Consider the following 22397-nt stretch of genomic DNA (forward strand, 5'->3'; position numbering starts at 1 on the left):
AAACTGACCCGGCACTGCTCACGGTTGCTGGTCAAATTCAAGGCTTCTGATCTCCCTTTGTATGGTTCCTTATTTCAAACCAGACATGGACAGGCCAGTCCTCAGATAGATATTTTCAAAACAGAAGACTGTAGAGTCATACCTTGGAAGCCAAACGCCTTGGCACTCGGTACATTTTGGCTCATGAACACTGCAAACCTGGAAGTGAGTGTTCCTGTTTCCAAATGTTTTTTGGAAGCCGAACATTCAGCGCAGCTTCCTATTGGCTGCAGGAGCTTCCTGTAGCCAATCGGAAGCCATGCCTTCGTTTCCAAACATTTTGGAAGTCAAATGGACTTCTGGAAAGGATTCCATTTGGCTTCCAAGGTACGACTGTACAGTAAGACACACAACCACCTTAAATATAGAATGGTGTGGAAGTAGGGGCATTGGGTACCCAAAGCTGCCAAACATCTTTTTAATAACTTTAACAAAATATTCCTTTCCCCCACCTCCAATCAAAAAATGTATAGAAGTTTGGTTTCCTCTAGTCTAGTGTATCCAAATCTCTGGATTCATTCCAGCCCATGTTTCACAGGTAGCAGTGGGACCTCATCAGGCAAATCATGAAGCATTCAGCTAGGCCTAATTCTGTTCTTTCCTTTTGTAGCAGCTGTTTAAAATGAGAGGGGGCCCATTTGTAGTTTGCATTTACTGCCTTTTCCTGCAGCTTCCTGCCCCTGCATCCTATCATATACCAGGGGAGTAAGATGTGTCTGTAAACATCCTGTAATATTTACCGTTATTAAAATAATGTTGACATGCCATGTTACTTTTTTCTTTCTGGAATAAGCAACATATTCAAAGCGAGAAGGTACAAAGCTGGGAGCTAAAACCTATGCCACAATAAATGTGTTGGCCTTTAAGCATCCACAAAATTCTCTGTTGTTTTCAGTAACAGTCTGTATGTGTTGATCCTCAAAAGAAAGTTATTTTCTGTTCATGTGATATCAGGGCATGGGCTGAGGGGGATTCAGAGGCCGTATCAAGCGTAGAAAGGAATATTTTTGTGGCTGCTAAAGATAGGTCACTCTGTGGAGATAAAGTAAGAATGTGGAGAACGATTACTTCAAAGGATATCTTAATACTACTACATTTCCTGTTAGTACTCTGATTCTTAAAGTTTACATATGGAAATATTTGAATGGGCAATATTGAAAGAAAACAATATTGATATTCAACATGATTGGAAAACCTGAAATATCTTAGGCTATGTACACCACACATTTCAAACACATGACTTCCCCCAGATAATCGTGGGAAGTGTAGTTTGTCAGGGTGCTGGGAATTGTAGCTCTGTGAAGGTTAAATGACAGTTCCCAGTATTCTTTGGGCAAAGCCAGGTATTTTAAATGTGCTTCAAATGGATGCAGTGCACACAGCTGCAATGTCTAATTATATCAAAGGGTGTCCTAAATGTGATGCAATAAATGATTCCTTTATATCATTCTGGGTATTTGTAGCTGAAAGTTTTGTAGGATAGAAAAAACAGCACGTGCGCAGACACGTAATAATAGAAAATCGATAGGGTTTGTAATTTAATGTTTGGTCGGAAGTATAGATGAGAATATCAAGTAACCAAGAGCAGTGAGCTATGACGAGATTTCCTTTACAAAGTAAGACCTCCAATTGTCTGCATCTCAGACCTCCTATTTCCTCAGAGTAACCCAAAGATATGGTATACGGCATTATGCTTTCTTTCAGGGTTTCTACAATTTTGGGGGGGGGGGGCAGGGAGGACACTCTCCTTTACAATAATAGGGAAATTGAGACCTCTAGCAAATTTGCAGAGAAATGCTTGCAGGAGGAGTTGTATACTTTTAATGATGATTTCACTTAATCATTTGTGACCAATGTTTTCACAAACGTTTTATAGAACATTCTGGGATCTACTCAGAAACTGGGACGGCTTCTGTAAATCTGGGACTGTCTCTGGAAAACAGGGACACTTGGAGGGTCTGGCATTTTAAAAATCACTGGAGAAGAAGATGTTGTTCATTCCTGTAGGCTAGCTAGAGGCCTTCACCGTAGAGCAGTCTATACAATGTATGTGTGTATATGGGAATAAATATATACTGGTATCTACCAGAATGGTTGCAGGTTTCTCTCTTTTTCGTAGCGAGAAGAAAGAGTCTGGCTCAGGGACTACATCACTCCATTGCCTCCATTTTCTCCGATGAAAATAGGGACAGGGTGGCGCTGTGGGTTAAACCACAGAGCCTAGGACTTGCCGATCAGAAGGTTGGCGGTTTGAATCCCTGTGACGGGGTGAGCTCCCATTGCTCTGTCCCAGCTCCTGCCCACCTAGCAGTTCAAAAGCACGTCAAAGTGCAAGTAGATAAATAGGTACCGCTCCGGCGGGAAGGCAAACGGCGTTTCCATGCACTGCTCTGGTTCACCAGAAGCAGCTTAGTCATGCTGGCCACATGACCCAGAAGCTGTACGCCGGCTCCCTTGGCCAATAAAGCGAGATGAGCGCCGCAACGCCAGAGTCGGTCACGACTGGGTCTAATGGTCAGGGGTCCCTTTACCTTTAAGGAAAAGCAGGACATTCAACTCAAAAACCTTCTGTAAATCCAGAACTGTCCCTCGGGGGGGGGGGGTCTGTAGTAGCCAATCAGAAAAGTTTCCGAAGTCGGCAATGGGTGCATGAGGGCACTGAAAGCAGGGCAAGTAGACAGCTTCCATTCACTATTCTCCGAATCAGTAATTCCCATTTGCTGGATGAATCCACCACTCTGTATTTGTGATCTCAGAGAGGCACAGTGCAGGGTTTATTTCCCACCTCCCCTCTTTGCCATTTTATCCACAGTAAAGTTAAAGGGCCCCTGATGGTTAAGTCCAGTCGAATTTGACTATGGGGTACGGCACTCATCTCCGCTTCCAGGCCGAGGGAGCCGGCGTCTGTCCGCAGACAGCTTTCCAGGTCATGTGGCCAGCAATGGAACACCGTAACCTAAGCCAGAACGCATGGAAACGCTGTTTATCTTCCTGCCATAGCGGTGCCTATTTATCTACTTGCGCTGGTGTGCTTTCGAACTGCTAGGTTGGCAAAAGCAGGGACAAAGCAACGGGAGCTCAACCAATCACGCAGATTCGAACCGCTCACCTTATGATCTGCAAGCCCAAGAGGCTCGGTGGCATCAATCGTGTCATTATTTTAAGTTAGGGATGAACTGCGACAATAGATAGGTGTAGGGGGAGAAACTGGTACTCAGGAAAGAGTTCTGTCCTAGGCTGGCTGGGAACGAGAGAGGGTTCGGATGTTATGGGAGGCAGTATGAATTGTGTTATTTCGTACAATGGCAGCTGGAGAGACTTCTAGTAGCTGATTCAGAAAATTAGATAAATAGGTAAGTTTCAGTGAAATCTAAAAACCTAATGTGACCCAGGTATAAAAAGTTTATGGAACTTTGCTCTGAGATTGGCTTGCTAGCATCTTCTTATCCCCCCCCCCCCAAGATGGCTGTCTAGCGGGTGATTCGTTGATAAACAAAACTAGTTAGAAAAAGTACTGTGGGTGGAGGATGAATGGTTGGGGAAGTGATCTGCATCTCTAGTTATGCAGCCCAGCTATGTGCAGGCATTTGTAGGCATTTAGTCCGCAGGGCTTCTGAAAGGATATAAATAAACAAGTTGTTAACAGTATCAGCAGTCTCTGATGTCTACCCGCCCAATGGCCTGTAATACTTCGAATAGCTAACTCCTGCTATGTAGCATACATTGATATTTTTTCGGAGGGTGTTGGATGCATGAGAAATGTCAGCTCTGCATCTATTTAAAGCTCTGAATCATATCTGAAGCAGTGAATCATTTAGAGAAAGTTCAACAAAATAATTTAATATCGCTCAATATCCATTTTGATTCAGAGTGGTGTGGATCTCCTATTTTTATCAAGGAAAAAATAATAGTTATAGCAATTTATAATGAAGTGGGGGAAATGGTTTTTTTATTGGTTTTGGTTACAAATTTATTTTAATTAAAAAGGGTATTATATTTTTTTCTTCTTTTTCCTCCTCCTCCTCCCACTTCTTGTAATTACAGGGTCTTTTTTTTCAATTCTGCTATCAATTTTTAGACAAGAAAATTACCACAATTAATTTTATAGCACCCAAATCACTCTTGTTTTGTTTTTTTAATGTCAACTTTATTTCCATAAAATGAAATTCATTATTTAAAGAATTTTATAAGCATTTTTAAATTTGACTTAAGTTCAGATAGGTGCATTCAAAATTTCTGATTTGTACTCCAAAGTGTTTGTATGGAAGCAGTTTGATTGCACTCAACTGCTGAGGTCTAGTCTGTATGTATATATGCTTCGGCAATAGAAGCTCATTCTCGTTCCCATTGTGGTAATGGTAACCTATGACTGCTGCATTCAAGTTCAACACAATGTCTACTAGACACATTGATACCTTGGGACCTTCTGCATGCACCACAAATGCTTAGCCACTGAGCTATGTCCCTTCCCCAAGTGAGGGACCCCTTCCACTCTCTGGGATCAGACTTCGCTCAAGATGGTGACCGGGCAGCTAGCTCTGAAGCGATGTAGAAACGCAATTTTCACTGAGTTTAACTGAGTTTTAATGGGTTTTAATTTCTTTTAAAACAATTATTTTATCAACAACTTATGTTTTGGAGCTGTAATGCCAACCAAAATTAAGTTTTAATGAACTCTACCGTGTTTTCGGATGATGTAGCGTTTTCGGAGCGAAGGCAAGCCACTGGGCGCATAAATCTCAAAGGTGCCGGCTGGTGCTGCGAGAGATAAGGAAGCTGTTTCTCTCCCTTTTTCTCTCTCCCCTGCTGACTTTGAACTGTAGATAGTACACAGCTGACTGTTATCATTCGCCTACAAACAAAGTACAAGCCTGTTCAATTGACTGCCTGCTTGTTTGGGAGTAGGGAGACGTATATAAGATACTGTATTTACTCGAATGTAATGCACCCACCCTTTTTGGCCAAATTACATCTCAAAAATTAGGGTGCGCATTAGATTGGACGGCGCACTAGATTTGATTGCAAGCTTGAAAAACACCGCTGACATAGCAGATACTTTTTTGGTTTCCAGCTTTTGAAAACTGAGGAGCGCATTAGATTCGACGGTTCATTAGATTCGCGTAAATATGGTACTTTGTAATGGCGGTCACCCATCTTCAGTCGCAGCGTTTGCAAGTGAATAGAGCCTGCTTGAGTGGCCAGCAGAGACTACCTGGAATCACCATGAGTGGCTATTACTTGTATGCTATGAGTCATGTGCCATGCTTTGCTACTCTTGTTGATCTCACGATTGGCTCTATTGAGAATAAGGCTGTGTAGAGTTTGATTAATGACTCCATGGCGAATTTGTATCCACTCTTTTGGACCAAGAGAAGCAAGTTCAGGAACAACTGGTTTCTTCTATTTCCAGAAGACTCCAGTTAAGGAGATTGAGGATTAGATGAAAGTCACAAAATCGCTTTCCCACCTCTTCCCCAATTTGGATGTGCAGATTGTTTAGGGTTATCAAAAACTACAGAGGCTTTAAATATCACATTGCCGGGTAAGTTGGGGCTTATCCGCAAATTTACTCATCAGATACACATTGAGCCGAAAGAACTGATTTCCCAGCACCTGTCCTCCAGTTAAGATATATCATGTGATTTGTAAAAAATATGCTCCTTACTTGTCTGTTGCAAAAGTAGCACTGTTCACCCAGTTGACATTAAAATTAGTCAAAACAAACAAATGAAAACTAGAAAGGACCCCGGAGATCAAAGATAAGCAGCATGCTGCCTTGGGAGACAGGTGTAGACGGCTTCTCACCTGCATTTTGATTTCTGCTTTGAAAGAGGTCGAAATTCATAGGTTGTCAAGGAGAAAGAGTGCTTGCTCATCTTCTAGTCTCCAGCCCCCAAAATTGCAAATCAGTTAGGATAATACAAGGAGCACTTCTTCTTCTCCTCGTCTTGCTAGATCTCGGGCTGCCTCAACTTTCTAAAATGGCACACATTCCCCCAAAGAACCTACAGTATGTAATCCTTTATTATTGGCAAATGTCCAATAATACCTTTAGAAGCAATAGTACTAAAGAGATGCTTCTTGCAGAATTGGCAAAAGAAACTGCAGCACCTCAAATGAAGACAAGTGCTTGCAATATGCAGGAGGGTCAAGAAAAGTCTGCTCTAAAGAGATCAGAACCAAAGCTGGAAACATCCTAGGAGGCTTCTAGGCGTGAGAGCCGTCCGATTGCTGCTTCTGAAGAAACCAGTGAACCTGGATCTCGGGGTACCTCAACTTCTAGAATTGCAGACACCCCCCAAAAGAAACTACGCATTCATTTAGCCAAAGGTCCAATACCAATAGCTGGCATCAGTACTAAAGAGAGGTTTCGTGCAGAATTTCAAGAAGAAACAGCAGCACCCCAAATAAAGACAATTGCTGCAATATATAAGAGAATCAGGAAGAGATTTAAAGAGATCTGAACCAAAGTGTACTGAACTGGCAGGGCAACGGAGAAGAGGAAGAGGAAGAGGATACCAGCGAGGGCTGTAGCCAGGAGTGGGATGCACCTGGGCAAGCTGGGGATGGGAAAGAGAGGCTGGTGCAGGAAGTACTCTTGGGTTGATGGAGGATGATGAGGGGATGGGGGTTAGTGCACAGGAACCAGAACAGCAGGACCCATTGCCTGAGCCAGAGGGGCCCCTCCTTCCACAAACACAGCAGGCTCTGAGCCATAGGAAGCAGTGGGTGGGGCACTCCAGGAGGCTGGGGCAAGCAAGGGCCCAGAGTCCACCTCACTAGCTGGCCAGGTGGGGCTCACTAGCTCTTGAGAGGAGGGGTGTGATTCCTCAGCTGGAGTAGGCTTGGAACAGGTGAGGGTCACATGCCTCATCAAGCCCAGGTGCTGCCATCAGCAGGCAAACTATAAAAGGGAAGCAGAGCTCAACTGCCCATGTTGATGGACCTTAGTTTGGATGCTCTAGGATCTCCGTCGGACTGTGCTTCCTTTGGAGTTTGGATTAACCCAGGGATGAGGGACTCGACATAGTGATTTAGGTATGCCAGGGGTTCAGGACACAAAACATCTCTTGGAAGTTTCTAGGCATGGGAGCTGTCGGATTGCTGCTTCTGAAGAAACAACTGAACCTGGGTTGTCAATGAGAAAGAGTACTCAGTCATCTTCTAGTCTCCAGCCTCCAAAATCGCGAATGGATCAGGATAATGCAAAGGACGCCTCTTCTTGTTGTCTTACTAGATCTCGGGCTGCCTCAACTTCTAAAATTGTTCTCCCAAACAACCTATGTAGTCCTTTAGCCAAAGGTCCAATAGTACCTTTCGAATCAACAGTAGCAGTCTGTACTCATGCAGAACTGCAAAAGGAAACAGCGGCACCCCAAATGAAGACAAGTGCTTACAATATGCAGGAGGGTCAGGAAGAGTCCACTATAAAGAGATCAGAACCAAAGGTGGAAACGATCTAGGAGGTTTCTAGGCATGAGAGATGTCAGATTGCTGTTTCTGAAGAAACTAGTGAACCTGGATCTTGGGGTACCTCAACTTCTAGAGTTGTAGACACTCCCCAAAAGAAACTACGCAATCATTTAGCCAAATGTCTAATACCAATAGTAGTAATCCATAGTAAAGAGAGGCTTCGTGCAGAATTGCAAAAATAAATAGCAGCACCCCAGATAAAGACAAGCGCTTGCAATGTGCAGAAGAGTCAGAGATCAGAGCCATGAGAGCTGTCTGATTGCTGTTTCTGAAGAAACTGCTGAACTTGGGCCAAATATAACTCCAGATAGATGCTCTTGAGGAAGGAAAAACGGTTAGAGAACCGAAAACAGGAGGCAGAACAAAAACAGATCTGGAGGAGGAAGGAAAGCAGAACTTGGGAGATAAAGTTGGAGAGAGAGGATCTACTTTCCAAACTGGTACAGGCTTAAGAGATGGAACAAAGAAGAGGTTGTGAGAGGACCACAAGGCGAAGAAAGAGATGTGTCTCAAGGCAGAAAGAGCCCACCTGAGTTTTGAAGTTGGCCCAGCTGAATTTTGAAGCTGGAAGTTCTTGAAGGGCTATTCCACAACACTGTGTTACTTTTTCTCTGTAATTTGTTTTTCAGGATGTCTACAACTTCTTGTATAATAATAATAATAATAATAATAATAATAATAATAATAATAATAATAATTTGACTTGCAGAAGCTTCTGAGGCTTGGTAGAGCTTCTAAGGTTTCTTCCATGTGCTCAGATTGTATTCACCTCTGTACTGTTTTATTTTTCTCTTCCATTCCCTTATAGACAGGAAGGGGGGGGACCTCACATGAACTGAATATGCCTCATTTTGCTGTATTTTCAGCCTGTGATGAAACTTTATTTTCCACTTTAAAATGGTGAGATTAACAGTAGCATATCCAATTCCATGGATGGAATGTGAAGCCCAGACATATTTCTACACATCCAGCCCTGCAGCCTTAACCACATATAACACTCTCATTGATGTTTTGAGGCTTGCAGGAGACCAGGGTGCAATTAGGGAGGAGAGCTTTATGCATGTGGGGGTAAGGCAAGTCCATTTTAGACTTTCCCCCCTCCATAAACACACCTTTCTTACTTTCTTACTTTCTTACTGAGAAACTGAAGATGGGAAATACTTATTCAAATTTCTGTAAACTGACTGCACGTTATTTTCCCTTCCATGAATTTTCTGTGCAGTTTTCTGAGGTAGGTTTAAATTTTTAGTGTCTACAGGCAGTTCATAAAATCGTAAAGGACAGCACCAAAAGTACTGCTGGATTTCCTACTTTCCTAACCCCCCCAAAATCCTTTGATGGTGGTTGGTTTTTTGTTTTGTTTTTCTCTAAAGTAGATATATTGGGCACTTTAACTGCACAAATCCAAATTTCCACTTAAATCCCTCCCACAACATAAAGTCTGGAGGCAACCTATGGTTTACCACAGGCATAGGCAAACTCGGCCCTCCAGATGTTTTGGGACTATAACTCCCATCATCCCTAGCTAACAGGACCAGTGGTCAGGGATGATGGGAGTTGTAGTCCCAAAACATCTGGAGGGCCGAGTTTGCCTATGCCTGGTTTAGCAGCTTCGGAACAAAGCCAATGAAACCAACATTAAACCATGATTTTAATATTGGGGCTTGTTCTGAAGCTAGCAACCATAGTTTCCCAGTTTGGGCAAAACTGAGAAACTGTGGTTAGTTGAAGAATTTCTAGCTTGTTTGCTCACACCACAAAGGGAGGGCCGATGGGGCTGGGTTATGTAGGCAAAATACCTAATTTAACAGGCTCAGTTTCCCTCATTCATTGGAATCCGAAATTCAGGATAAGAGCAGAACCAATCACACAAGTTTCAGACCGAGGCATGGACATTTTTCTACAGCTATGTCACTGAACCCATAACAGGGATACTGGTACGTCAGTCTGGTATCTCTGGTACGTCTTCTGAATCGGAATGGGTGTGAGAAGGCGACATCTCCTGGAAGTCCTCTCACTGTATTAAGTTCTCTAGCTTATGGCCACAAAAGCGTAATATTTTGAAAACTGCAACACTGATTATTCAAGCTGATGTATGGATTGACTGATTTTTATTTCAGCAGAGCTGCTGGAGAAATACCCCGCTAGATATTTGCTAGAGAAGCAGCCTTCTGGCAAGTTGTCCCCCTCCAACCATCTCGTAGCCACGGACACCCGCGTTTTCTTTCGCCCTCGCCGGCGTCCCCAATAGAATGAGAATGCGACGTTCGCGGGAGCCTTTGTACTAGAAAAGGAAATGGCAGCAGACCCCAGAACAGCAGGACCCATTGCCTGAGCCAGAGGGGCAGACCCCCTTGACAATGAGCTCCAGTTCCAACCGAGCACAGCCTGCCCCATAAAACCCCCCCACAGAAGCTCCTCCAGTTCCCCGCGTTACTCATTATGAATCCCCGGTGATTGTGCCGCCGATGCGGAAGGGGCAACTGTGAAGGCTCACATTGATTCCCCTTTTCATAGGAGAGGAGATTGTTGGCGGAAGATCACTGCTAGCAGTCCCCCGCGACAGATTTTTTTCCAGCGCGTTGCAGGCAGGTTGGCCGGCTGCCTGACAATCGGCTGTTGAGTGACATATTTTGGGCAGAGCCGTGGCAAAATGGGAGCCATGTGGCTGATGTTAGTAAACATTATCCCGCACAGACTGGCAGGACACCGTCAGCAGCGGGAGGGTGAATGGCTGGCAGGCTGCGTGAACTGGACACACAGGCAGCTAAGCACTACCTAGGAGACGCAAGCCAAGGCCTACAATCTAGCAGCTGCTGCGGTTGCCAGGGCAACTAGAGACGAGGGAACAATGAGCTGGAAATCCAGCATGCAAGCTTTTATTGAAAGGTTTCCCCGCTACCCAGCCCAAGCAAGGTCACACTCCCAACCACCACCACCCCCATGTTAAAAAAACGTTTTCGGGTGGCGGCAGCTCGCTGTTGTTGTTTTGGTTATTGTTGCTGCATGGATCAATAGAGATATAGATATAAAGCACAAGAAGCAATAGTGTACACCTTTCCAAAGAACGGTGTGCGCAATTGGCGACGTGCTTTCGCTCCGTGTGTGGACTATACAAATGATAGGCTCACATACAGATCTCCTGCCTTTATATCCATTCCATCATAGTAGGATGAAGAAAACATGCACGGCAAAAAATAAGAATGAATTCATCTGAGAGGATACGTTTTCAAGCAGGAAAACAAAAAGATTTTCTCCCCTTGACCCCCCCCCGGGGGGGGGGGGGAATTACCCCTCGCTTCTCCTTCACACCACAAGTACTAGGCATGCAACCTAGCCATGCAAAATATAGTCTTATTACTTTAAAAAATGTAGTCTGTAACAGAAGGCGCAAAGGGTTTTTCAAAATTCATGTTTCGCTCTAGTTATTTCCCCTGCATTTTTCAGTGTATTAGCGCCTTGTTTCCAAATTAAGATCAGTTTGGCTGCTCTTTTAATTACTGTAGTAAAATCATTTCACAGGGGACTAGGTATTCTGCCATTTCACTTACAAACCCAGCTAATAACCTCCCTCCAGATTTTTTGGGTTACAGTGCGCCCTAGCCAGGGGTGGAAGAAAGCGAATGTTTGTTTGCCTGAACCATTAACCAACCATGCCAAAAACAAACAGGTAGTTTCTGTTACTTCCTGCCTCCCTACATATCGCTGTTATTTGTGGAATAAAAAGAATAGGGGAGGGGGAACCCTTTTCTAAATCTTTCCTACTTTGTCACAGACAAACAACCAGGCTAGCGGCTATTTCCAACCCTGAATTGAAGGCTTTATGTGCTGGGCCCAGTTTGTACGGTTGGTAATGAAGAAACATTGAGCATGTGGCCATGCGTGGACATTTGTACCCTATATTCTTGCAATTAATCTGCCTCAAGGAAGTGGGGCAAAGATAATAAGTAGTAGGTTATTATACTCAACACACACAGTACTGCGAGAATACGTATTTTGGATTTTTTTACTATGAAAAACCTAGCATTATGAATTTGAAGTGCTATTGTTGAAAAAATGTAGTGGAGCTGACATTTAACATGTTAAACTAAACGGCAATGGGTTAATTGTATTCATAGAAAGAAGTCATCACGGAACAAGGGCTTTTATGGGGCAGGAGGGATAACCTTGAAGCACGAGCATTTTTACAAAATGCATACTCTCCCAAGAATGGCTTAGAATGCTCATTGATATACAAAAGGCATTAGAAAGGTATATATAATGCATTGCGTTTTGCGTAAGGTAAAGGTAATACATATTTTGCACTCAAGACTGCAATTCAAGGTAGCCACACCAGAGTCTTTTTGAATCGGTGGTCTGGTCACTCAGAGAATTGCAATTGCAAGAATATGCAACTCTCCCATATGGGGACTGAACTTGCAATCTTGGCATTCTCTGCACCATGCTCTAACCAACTGAGCTACCCAGGCTGACGCACAATTGCAATATACAAAGTTAAGCCCAGCTAAGGCCTTCTTTCTGTGGGTTTAAGCATGGACTGGGACCTCTGGAAGGTTTCTGTGCATTGTGACTTATCTGCAGCAAGGTTGGGCAGCTTTCCTTCAGCTCTAGAGTCACACCCCTTTGATACAGAAAAAATGGCCCAAAATATGGACCCCATTAAATGCAATGACTCGGCAATAACACAGTATGGATTCTCTGTAAAGGCTGGAGAGGAGGCCTAGCATGGAAGTAAATGTTGCATTCAGAGGCCTGGGTCTCTTGAAGATGAGAATCTGGGATTCAGACTAGGCTTTGCAGGAAGAGTCTTATTTTATACTTCCTACCTTCTATACTGGCAGACTGCTATTCTTTCCAGAATCTTTATTGTCCTGTCAGCTTAGCATAAGTCCTGGTGTGGATTTCCTGGTGTGAGGAAACCCTGGCCTGGATGAAGGAATGGTTCTGGCACAAGCATGACAGTAAACCTAGCTTTTCCTAAGAGTTAAAAATTCATTCCAGGGCTGTGTTTGAGTATAGGAAGATTGTCGACTCAAAAATGTTTGCTCAGCAATGTCAAAGAGTGTAGGTAAACGGCTGCCTTTCCCACAGGGATTTTACACAAGGAAAAAGCCAGTCTGTACTTTGATGGCAGAAAGGAAACCCATCAGAGTTGTTCAATTCTTCCCCCATTAGGTCCCAAGGTGAGTTTGTAATGTTTTCCATGAGATACAGGTAATAAGAGACATCTCTGACCACTGACATCTCTATCACATCAGGCCCTTAGCTAATGGTCAAGTACCACTGCGATATCATACCCAACATTTATCCAATGAAAATAGAGATGTCCTATTTTCACTTTTTAAAATATTGAAACTAGACTCTATATGAAATTTAAGTCCCACCTGCTGATTAGAATGTAGGGTTACCTTTGGGGAGAGGCAAAGTTGTTGAGCTTTTTGGGCAAAATCACTTTTTTAAAAGGCCATTTTTGAGCTTTTTTTTAAATGGAAAAGCGGCAAAAATGGCACTGCTGACAGGGGTTGCCATAAGTCTGGATTTTCCCAGACATTTCCCCCAAATTTCCATCCAGACACTGCTGCCGGCTGTGGAATTTCGGATATGTCCGGAAGATATGTAGAGGCAACCCTACTTGAACCTTACTCCCCACACACTACAAATTTTACAAATCATTCCCTTCGTAGCCTTCTAAAGAAAAATAGCTCAGTAGGCTACAAAAATTTTAAAAAGCTAAGCCCCCACCTCTGTAATATGAGCATTGGTAATTGAAAGTAATCTGGCAAGACCTGAAATTCACTATAGTCTGTTCTGGTACAGACAAGGGCAGAGTCAGAATAGTTATTGGGGTTAGAGGATACTAAGCCCGTTAAGTTTATGGAGGAAAATAACATCTCTGAAGTCGACAGCATGTAGAGCTCCTTTTAGTTTTTCATGTGAGTATCTGTATGCAGACCTCAGAAAGAATATTTCTGCTTTGATTCAGAGCATTTGCAATTGTAATGATATGAGCCTAAACAGGTGAACTGTGGTTTGTGACAGCTAGATTGTTATGAGAGAAACTTCTGACCCAGAATTCTGGTCTCTGGTGAATAGCTCGCCGCAGCTCTGTTTGTGCAGATGTCCAAGGGTGAAGAACACTAATACAGTTGTCCGTGCGCAACTGTAACAAACAATCTGCTTATTGTGTATTTTAAAAAAGCAATTCTTCATGCAGGCTAACAGGTGGCACAAAGTTGCTGTAGGCACACTGTTGGAGAAGAACAACCCCATTTAACGGAGATATTTGTATGGAGAGGCCAACATTCATTTTTTAAAAAAATGATATTGTCAATGCAAACTGTCAGTCCCACATGTTACACAGATTCCTCCTGTTGCATTCAGTTTGTCTCTGGACAAAAACCACCTCTGCGTGAATGTAGGGAACAACAACAATAACAACAACAACAATAATAATACAAAGAAGAATGATGACCTCACTCTGGTCTTTTATTTACAGATAGGTAGCCATGTTGGTCTGCCATAGTCAAAACAAAATAAAAAAATTCCTTCCAGTAGCACCTTAAAGACCAACTAAGTTAGTTCTTGGTATGAGCTTTCGTGTGCATGCACACTTCTTCAGATACACTCAGATACATTCAGATGTATCTGAAGAAGTGTGCATGCACACGAAAGCTCATACCAAGAACTAACTTAGTTGGTCTTTAAGGTGCTACTGGAAGGAATTTTTTTATTTTGTTTTGACTCTGGTCTTTTATATTATGGTTTTCAAGCTGTATTATCAATGCAACACCCATATAATTTTTCATACATTTCAGCTTCTCAAGAGGTTATCTAGTTATCTTTCACTTGGACTACTGCAATGTGCTCTATGTAGGGCTACCTTTGAAGGTGACCCGGAAACTACAACTGATCCAGAATGCGGCAGCTAGACTGGTAACTGGGAGCGGCCACTGAGACCATATAACAGCAGTCTTGAAAGACCTACACTGGCTCCCAGTATGTTTCCGAGCACAACTCAAAGTATTGGCGCTGACCTTTAAAGCCCTAAAAGGCCTCAGTCCAGTATACCTGAAGGAGTGTCTCCACCCCCATCGTTCTGCCCAGACACTGAGGTCCAGCACTGAGGGCCTTCTGGCAGTTCCCTCACTGCGAGAAGCCAAGTTACAGGGAACCAGGCAGAGGGCCTTTTTGGTAGTGGCACCCACCCTGTGGAACGCCCTCCCACCAGATGTCAAAGATTAAAAACAACTACCAGATTTTTAGAAGACATCTGAAGGCAGCCCTGTTTAGGGAAGCTTTTAATGTTTATAGGTTATTGTATTTTAATATTCCGTTGGAAGCCGTCCAGAGTGGCTGGAGAAACCCAGCCAGATAGGCGGGGTATAAATAATAAATTGTTGTTGCTGCTGCTGCTGCTGCTGCTGCTAACTGAATTGAAATAAATGCCCATGCTTTCAAGCTATATGCATTGATGGACAACACAAAGAGTGATTTCATTACAACATTCCTAAGTCTTAACTTTGCAAGGTCTTTTAAGGGAGAGTAGGTGGGAAGACAGCAAGCTAGCCATAGAGATGGCTTGAAGTCAGACCCCAGTTACTGAGAAGGGTTAATTAACAGTGACCACAAGCTTTGCCATCTCTTATGAGGTTGCTGCAACAGAACTGTTGCAACACTTGCTTTTTTTCACTGCCCTTTCCCTGCAAACAGAAAACCCTTTTATAAAAAGTAGTCTTTCAGCAGTCAAGGTTCTTCATTAAACGACGCTTGCTCTGTTCCAGTTGCGTGTATTCCAAAAAGCTGACGTTCATGTCCCCATTTGGAAACCTGTAGATAAGTATGTCAGAATGACTGCAGTTTAGGAGATCTGATGGCTGCTTCATTGCATCCATTCTTTGTGGTACAAGCATGTAGTGTTGTTCAGCCTGCACAGGTATTTCCATTGATTCATCTGGCTGAGAGACACTTAAGACAAGCACCAGCATGGACTTTTCACTTGGTCAAGGAGACGTTGGAAATGAAAGCTTCCTGCCACTTCTAATTGCTCGTCTTGCAGTTTCGATTGTGAATTATATTGCAAAACTGGGAGCCTTGTATCAACAACCCTTGATAGAGGTTTGGGTTCAGCCCTTCTTGCTGACATCAGATTGCTGCAGTTGCAAGCGAAGCGTTGTGACTTTCTACTACCTTGATGGCAGAAAGTGAGGAGGAATTAAAGAACCTTTTAATGAGGGTGAAAGAGGAGCGCGCAAAATATGGTCTGAAGCTCAACATCAAAAAAACGAAGATCATGGCTACTGGGCCCATCACCTCCTGGCAAATAGAAGGGGGGGAAATGGAGGCAGTGAGAGATTTTACTTTCTTGGGCTCTGGTCCATGGGGTCACGAAGAGTCGAACACGACTAAATGACTAAACAACAACAACTACTACCTTAAAAGCCTTGCATCATCATCATCATCATCATTTATTAAATTTCACCTGATCCCAGGATGGTTCACAACAGAAAAATATAAACTAATATATAGTAAAACAAAAACAAACCAATAACCCCCACTTCCACAAGCCCTTAAATGTTACTCAGCCGAGCGTCTGGCTCTGGCGGAAGAGAAACATTTGTAATGATGGTGCCAGGCGAGCCTCACTGGGGAGGGCATTCCACAAATGGGGAGCCACTGCAGAAAAGGCCCACTCTCGTGTTGCTACCCTCCGGACCTGTCTTGGAGGAGGCACATGAAGAAGGGCCTCAGATTATCAGGGTCTAGGTCAGTTCATATGCCTTTTGTCTTTGTCCATGGAGTTCTCGAAGCTACAAACATGAGTCTGACCAAACTGCTGGAGACAGTGGAAGACAGAAGTGCCTGGTGTGCTCTGGTCCATGGGGTCACGAAGAGTCGGGCATGACTAAACGACTAAACAACAACAACAACAACAGGTTAGTTCATATGGAGAGAGGCAGTCCTTGAGGTATTGTGGTCCTGAGCCTTTTAAGGCTTTAGAGATGAAAACCAGTATAGTGGACGCTCTGTCAGCATCGCCCTTGAGCCAGTGCCACCAACTGGACTCACACACTTCAGCCCCGACTGGGCCAGGCGAGCTGGGTAGCACTTCCAGAAACCACCTTCTGCACAGGAACTGGTCAAAGTGCTGTGGACTCACAGCTTAGAGTTGTGAGCACCGGATTCACTCCAACAAGAAGACAGTCGTCGCACAGCAGAGTACAGCAGAGTATAGCAGAGCATAAACAACTAGGAGAGCAGCTCTGTAGAATATCTTCTTTATCCTATCTACAACTTTAATACACAACTATGTACGGAGCTAAATGAGGTCTAAACGAAAAATGCTGAACTGCACTGAGTGTCTGCAGCTGCTCTTAGCAGCAACCCTATCTATACACACGATCTCTCTCTAACACTCAGTCTCCCTCTCTTTGATGTGAGGCTGGAGCGAAATAAGTAGAGAGCAGAAACCGCCCCCTCCTCTCTGGAGAATCAGCAGAGAACATCAGCAGATTCTTGGATATGGGAGGGGTGAAATCTCCTCACGCTTGGGTTGCGAACGTGATCCTTGCGGGATGAACGTTCACAACCCGCAGCATTTGCAACCTGCAGCATTTGCAAGTCTGCGCATGTGCGGGTTGCGATTCAGCGCTTCTGCGCATGCGCGACCCCCGAAACCCAGAAGTAACCCGTTCCAGTACTTCTGGGTTTTGGCGGGTCCGTAACCCCAAAAGACGCAGCCTGAAGCGTCTGTAACCCGAGGTATGACTGTACTTCAAATTGGGCCCGTTTAGCCGGTGCTCAGACTATAAGAATATTCACAGTTTGGACTTCAGATCAGTTCACATGAACCTACCTGTATCAAGGAGTCTCTAAAATTCCTTGAAATGCATAAATATACACTTTTATGAGCAGAGAGCTTGGACATTGGACAAATATACACAGTTATGAGCGGAAAGGTTGGACATTGGCCAACAGTTACAAGCAGAAATTTCCTTGAGCTCAAAATTCTAAGTGCTGTAATGCATGGTGCAAAATTATTGCTGAATCGCCATCAGTACTTGAGCCTCACTTATGAAAATCATGATATGTATTTTCTTGGATAGCCCAGAATAGTTAAAATGCTTTCTTTGATATTCTAGTGCTTTGGGTCCAGTACTGTGACTGCCTTCTTTAAGGTGTTTGATTTCAGCAAGGATGAAAGCTCCGGCCGTACAAAAGAAAGTATGTAGCCTATCAACACGAGCCATCTAATATAGCTCAGTAAGGGTGGGTTGTTGTTTTTAAGTAATACAATCTAATACTTAAGATAATTTGCTATTATATGTACAAAAATACTTGGCGTTAGTTTCAGGTGACGTGAAATTTGGTTATTTGACCGTATGCTGAATTTTAATTCCTTTTTCATACATGCTTAAAAAGTGCCAGCATGTTTTGGAACATGTATGCCGGGTTAAACAACCTCTGTCTTGTGGGCCAAATGTGGTCCACCGGGATGTGTTCCCCAAACTACACCCACCTGCCCCACACCTGGGTCATATGATGTAGTCTACAACCATAGGCTTGGATCTAGAAAGGTATTTTTCCTGTTGCGTAAAATAAAATGGGCATCAACAGAAATGCATATAAAATAGATACATTATATAGAGATATATAGATACTGTACAGGGCCGGATTTAGGTTTGATGAGGCCCTAAGCTACTGAAGGTAATAGGGCCCTTTATATGTCCAGCTGTCCTTTGTCAACGACAAATTGTCACTGTTTTTTGCGCCGAATATATGCTATATGGTAATTTATGGACCAAATAGGTATCTAAAGCTATTTGCACATAACAAGATATGTATTTTATCCAAGTAATTGTTTAACTGAAATACAATTAAGAAGTATATTAATAGTGAAATACAACCCTATATACAGTATAGTAATGAGCAAAGCAGTGATATTTTAGGGAGCAGGCTAGCAGGCGGGGCCCATTACTTACATCACAGCAGCCTACACAACACAAAACACTGTTGCTGTATGTAGGTTTTATTTGATTTGTTTTTTATCTTATATTTTGGAAATGTACACCCAGGTTTTTTTTCCTTTAAATTTTTTTGGGGCCCCCAAGAGAGTGGGGCCCTAAGCTATAGCTTGTTTAGCTTATACGTAAATCTGGTACTGTAGATATATAGAGATATATAGATATATAGCATTTTTTAAAAAAAACATTCTCCCCAGATATATTGTGACAGATGCAATGAACAATTGTCACAGGATCCGTGGGAGAACAAAAATGAATATATAAACCTAGAGATGTCTTATGTTGCAGAAGTGCAGTCTTTCAACCATATGTTCATAGATGGATGCTATACCTGAGGCAGTTCTGAGATGGTTAAGCATCTGCTTATACCTTGGTGGATAGATATCAGCATATTCTAATGCAGGTCACAAGTTCTTGATGATCTGCTTTTGCCTAAGGGGCTCAATTTAAAAAGAGGTCTGAGTGTTTTTCAAGTGGTGTGGCTCAGAGGATTCTTCTTGTAAGTATACAAAAATACAGTTGACAGTTTTCTAGTTGCAAAGTGTGATGCGAGAAAAGCATTTAAAAGATAAAGAACAGTAATTACAATCCTTAGAATGCATCCTGTTGCTGAATCTTTCACCTGATGAACACACCACAAACTTGTTTCCCAGAATATGCATTTGGTGGACTGATAGCTAGGCACAACATCCTCATGCAATGTACTATTACATACTGCTACTGTCTCACTGTAGTTTAGTTGCCCTCACAAAATCCTAGTACATTAGGTGATCTGTAGGGTCACAAACCCACAATCTGTTAATTCTTAATGACTGATCTGCACTCGTTGTGACTTGTCTTGCTTTTGCTGCTCTATTTTAAATTTATGGATTCTCCTTTCCCCTTGCATCCACTCCTTAGTTGCCCATCTGTTTGCTAGCACTCCTCAACTTTTTTCTTTCTTTCTCAAGAGCAAGACTTTTGAAATGAAACACTTTCCCCTCTTACACAACTGTATGGACAGAGACACCACCTTCTCTAGATGATTGAAGGGGTCTGACACGATAACCTGACATCATGCAAGCGGTGTAGCGAGCAGCCAGGGGGCACAGCTATATTATTTGCTAAAACATCTTTTCTTAAAATAGAGCATGTTTGCAGAACATATGGAAGAAAAATGTAAATGTACCAAAAAATAATAATCTCCTTTTATTGCATCGTCTATTGCAGAAGAGCACCTCAGGAAAAGGTAACCTCCAAACAGTGCCCTTTCCTAAGAAATCAAGGTGTTTCTCAGGCAACATTAGGTCCATGGAGATAGCTGAAGTTACTTTTGGTTCCTTCCATGAGCCAATAGCTCAGTTGGTAATGCATGAGACTTTTAATCTCAGGGTTGTGGGTTTGAGTCCCATGTTTGATGAAAGATTCTTGCATTGCAGGGAGTTGGACTCGATGATCCTTGTGGTCCCAACTTTTTGATTCTATGATTCATATGATCTCATCCAGCCCCTTTCTGGAGTTCTGATAAGGCAGATACCACTCTGCACTTTGGAAATGTTATGATTGTCACCTTCTGTTTTGAGCATCATTCCATGACGCAAAGCCAATGCAAAGCACCATCTGTAATTTCCGCACGCTGGATCGAGCCAAGCAATAATTCTACAAAGAAGTGTTCCCCCAAAAGTAGTTTTCAGTTCTACAGCATTCCATACCATTCTTTTGTCCCTAGTTAGGGAGTTCATCATCTTGTATGTACGCACAACATGTAACACATCACTTGTTCTGCATTTGGATGTTTCCCTTGGGGGTTTCTGCATATAGCTTGAGATACATGAAAGGAACAGGCTGTAAGAGGAGGCCACAGAGTGCGTGCGCCGTCATCAGACGGCCTCTTCACTTAAAAGGATTTATTTATAGGACAAGTCGGTCGGTCGCTGTGTCACATGACCATGTGGGGAAACAGACCACAACTCAGCTTTAGGAAGAAGGCCATTCCCTCAGGAAATGGATGAATTTTGAATGACCTAGCTGGAGGGCCAAGTTGCTATAGTGATTAAAAGCATGGAGGCAACTGAAGAGAGATCATCATTGTTGTGCGATGACTCGGGGAGGACCCAATACTGGAGCATGAATTGCTAATATTTCATCTTTGGGGGATGACGGATGGACTGCAGTCATTGCTCTGAGTAAACCACCGCCAGTCGCAGAACAGTAGCAGAAATGCTGGCCACGTTTACGCTCCTAATAAGCTCTCTCTCTCAACAAATCTAATGCGGACGCTCGCTGCTGTTTCAGTCTCCCTTTTTGTAGTAGAACATTCTTCAGATTTCAATCTCTCTCTCTCTCTCCCTCTCTCCAATGCCCTGCTAGGCTACTGGTAATCTACTGCTAATCCTTTCTCCTCAGTAGCCACATAAAGAAATAAAAAGATGCCAGTTTGTGGCTTAGGCAGGCTACATTGAGGAAACCTCCACATTGCTGCCAAGATTTTCCATCTGCCCCCTTACAGGCGCAGGTGCCAGGGAGTCTCCTCCGTACACAAAGCATGATAATAAAATACAAAGGACCAATGTGCAGTAATAATTGCTAAACACACAGAAAGAGAGGCAAGAACTTTCTCCTTTTTTATATATGAAAGTTTACTTAAGTCTGCGGAGATTTGCATACAGATGGCTAGGTCAGAGCACTGTGTGTGCTGCCTGGACTACCCAGGGCAGGGTGCCTTTATAAGCACACACGGCTTTTACTATAGCATAGTGTTGTGGAGAGGCCTCATTCGGCACATACTGAATAGTCATTCAAGTAGCTTGCTTTGAAATGAGAAAAGACCTTGGATGGGAGGGTTGGGGGGGGGAGAGGGAGGGAAGGAGCCAGAGTAAAAGAAAGCAAATTCTTTTCTTTGTGAGACAGAGGAGGAGTGTTGGGAAAGGGGCCAGAGGACTTAAAGAATGCGGGTTAGCAACCAGGAATTAAGAGGAAAGTTTCTGTGGAGACACACAATTAGATATGTGGCATTCACCCTCTCCTTCTAGTGGGCAACAAGAGCAAGCACATTTCAAAGGGTTCATGGTGTGCATTAAAAGAGAGAGAGAGAGAGCCCTGTTTCTTAAGCTATAAAGATAAGTATAACTGCCTGGAAATAACACACACACACACGGGTTAACTTAAAAGCAGCAAGAAAGTTCTTCCAGGTGATGGCACAAAGCAAATAATGAACCACCCCAGATTCCATCCTGCCAGCCCAGGGTTTGGTCCCTTGCTGCCTGGCTTGCTTTTACAAGCGAAGAAATAAATAAGTAAATGATAAAACAGTGTCTGTGATTTGCTGACTTTGCTGAAAGCATTGTGAATGATGCTTGGTACTGATTTATGAAATGTCTTGTTGGCACATGCTTCCTTGGCAAGGACAGGCCTGTATACAAAGCGACTGAGGGTTGCCTTGTAGACTGGTGCCATCGAGAAGGACCCTGCCTTGGACAATCATATGTTGAGCACCTTGCGAACTGGACAGACCTCAGCATTAAAAGTCCACCCAAAGAATCCAGCCAAGCCTTCTCATCGCCTTCCATGTAACGAATGGGCAGTTGCAACAGGTTTTCCTCCGCCATCTTGGGCAGACTGTGTGAGGGATCTTGTATGAGGTAGCACACAGGGAAAGCCCACAAAGGCATTCTGATTTGTTTTTAAGTTTTCAGGATGTCTTGGCCTGGCCAGGAGGAGAGTCACTGTATCATTCATCATTATGAATGGTGTCACAGGTCTTATCCACTAGGTGGACATGACACTCGGCCACATTCCTCATAGACCTGTCAATAGTTGGGGAAGAAGCATTTTCCTGGGAATGTCAGGACCTTCCTAGTGCTGAAAATGTGTGGCGTCTCCAGA

At 43.3% G+C, this 22397-nt stretch overlaps 1 long non-coding RNA gene across 1 annotated transcript; it reads right to left on the reverse strand.

The window, feature by feature from the left end:
• Positions 1-9606: 9606 nt before the first annotated feature.
• LOC309338312 lies at positions 9607-10494 on the reverse strand. Its single transcript, XR_014154862.1, has 2 exons — positions 10010-10494; positions 9607-9796 (listed from the first exon to the last, which is right to left on the reverse strand). It is a non-coding gene; the product is annotated as an uncharacterized lncRNA (long non-coding RNA).
• Positions 10495-22397: the final 11903 nt, after the last annotated feature.

Source organism: Podarcis erhardii (assembly GCF_964252035.2).
Source record: "Podarcis erhardii genome assembly, chromosome: 3".
In the NCBI taxonomy this organism is placed as follows: Eukaryota; Metazoa; Chordata; class Lepidosauria; order Squamata; family Lacertidae; genus Podarcis; species Podarcis erhardii.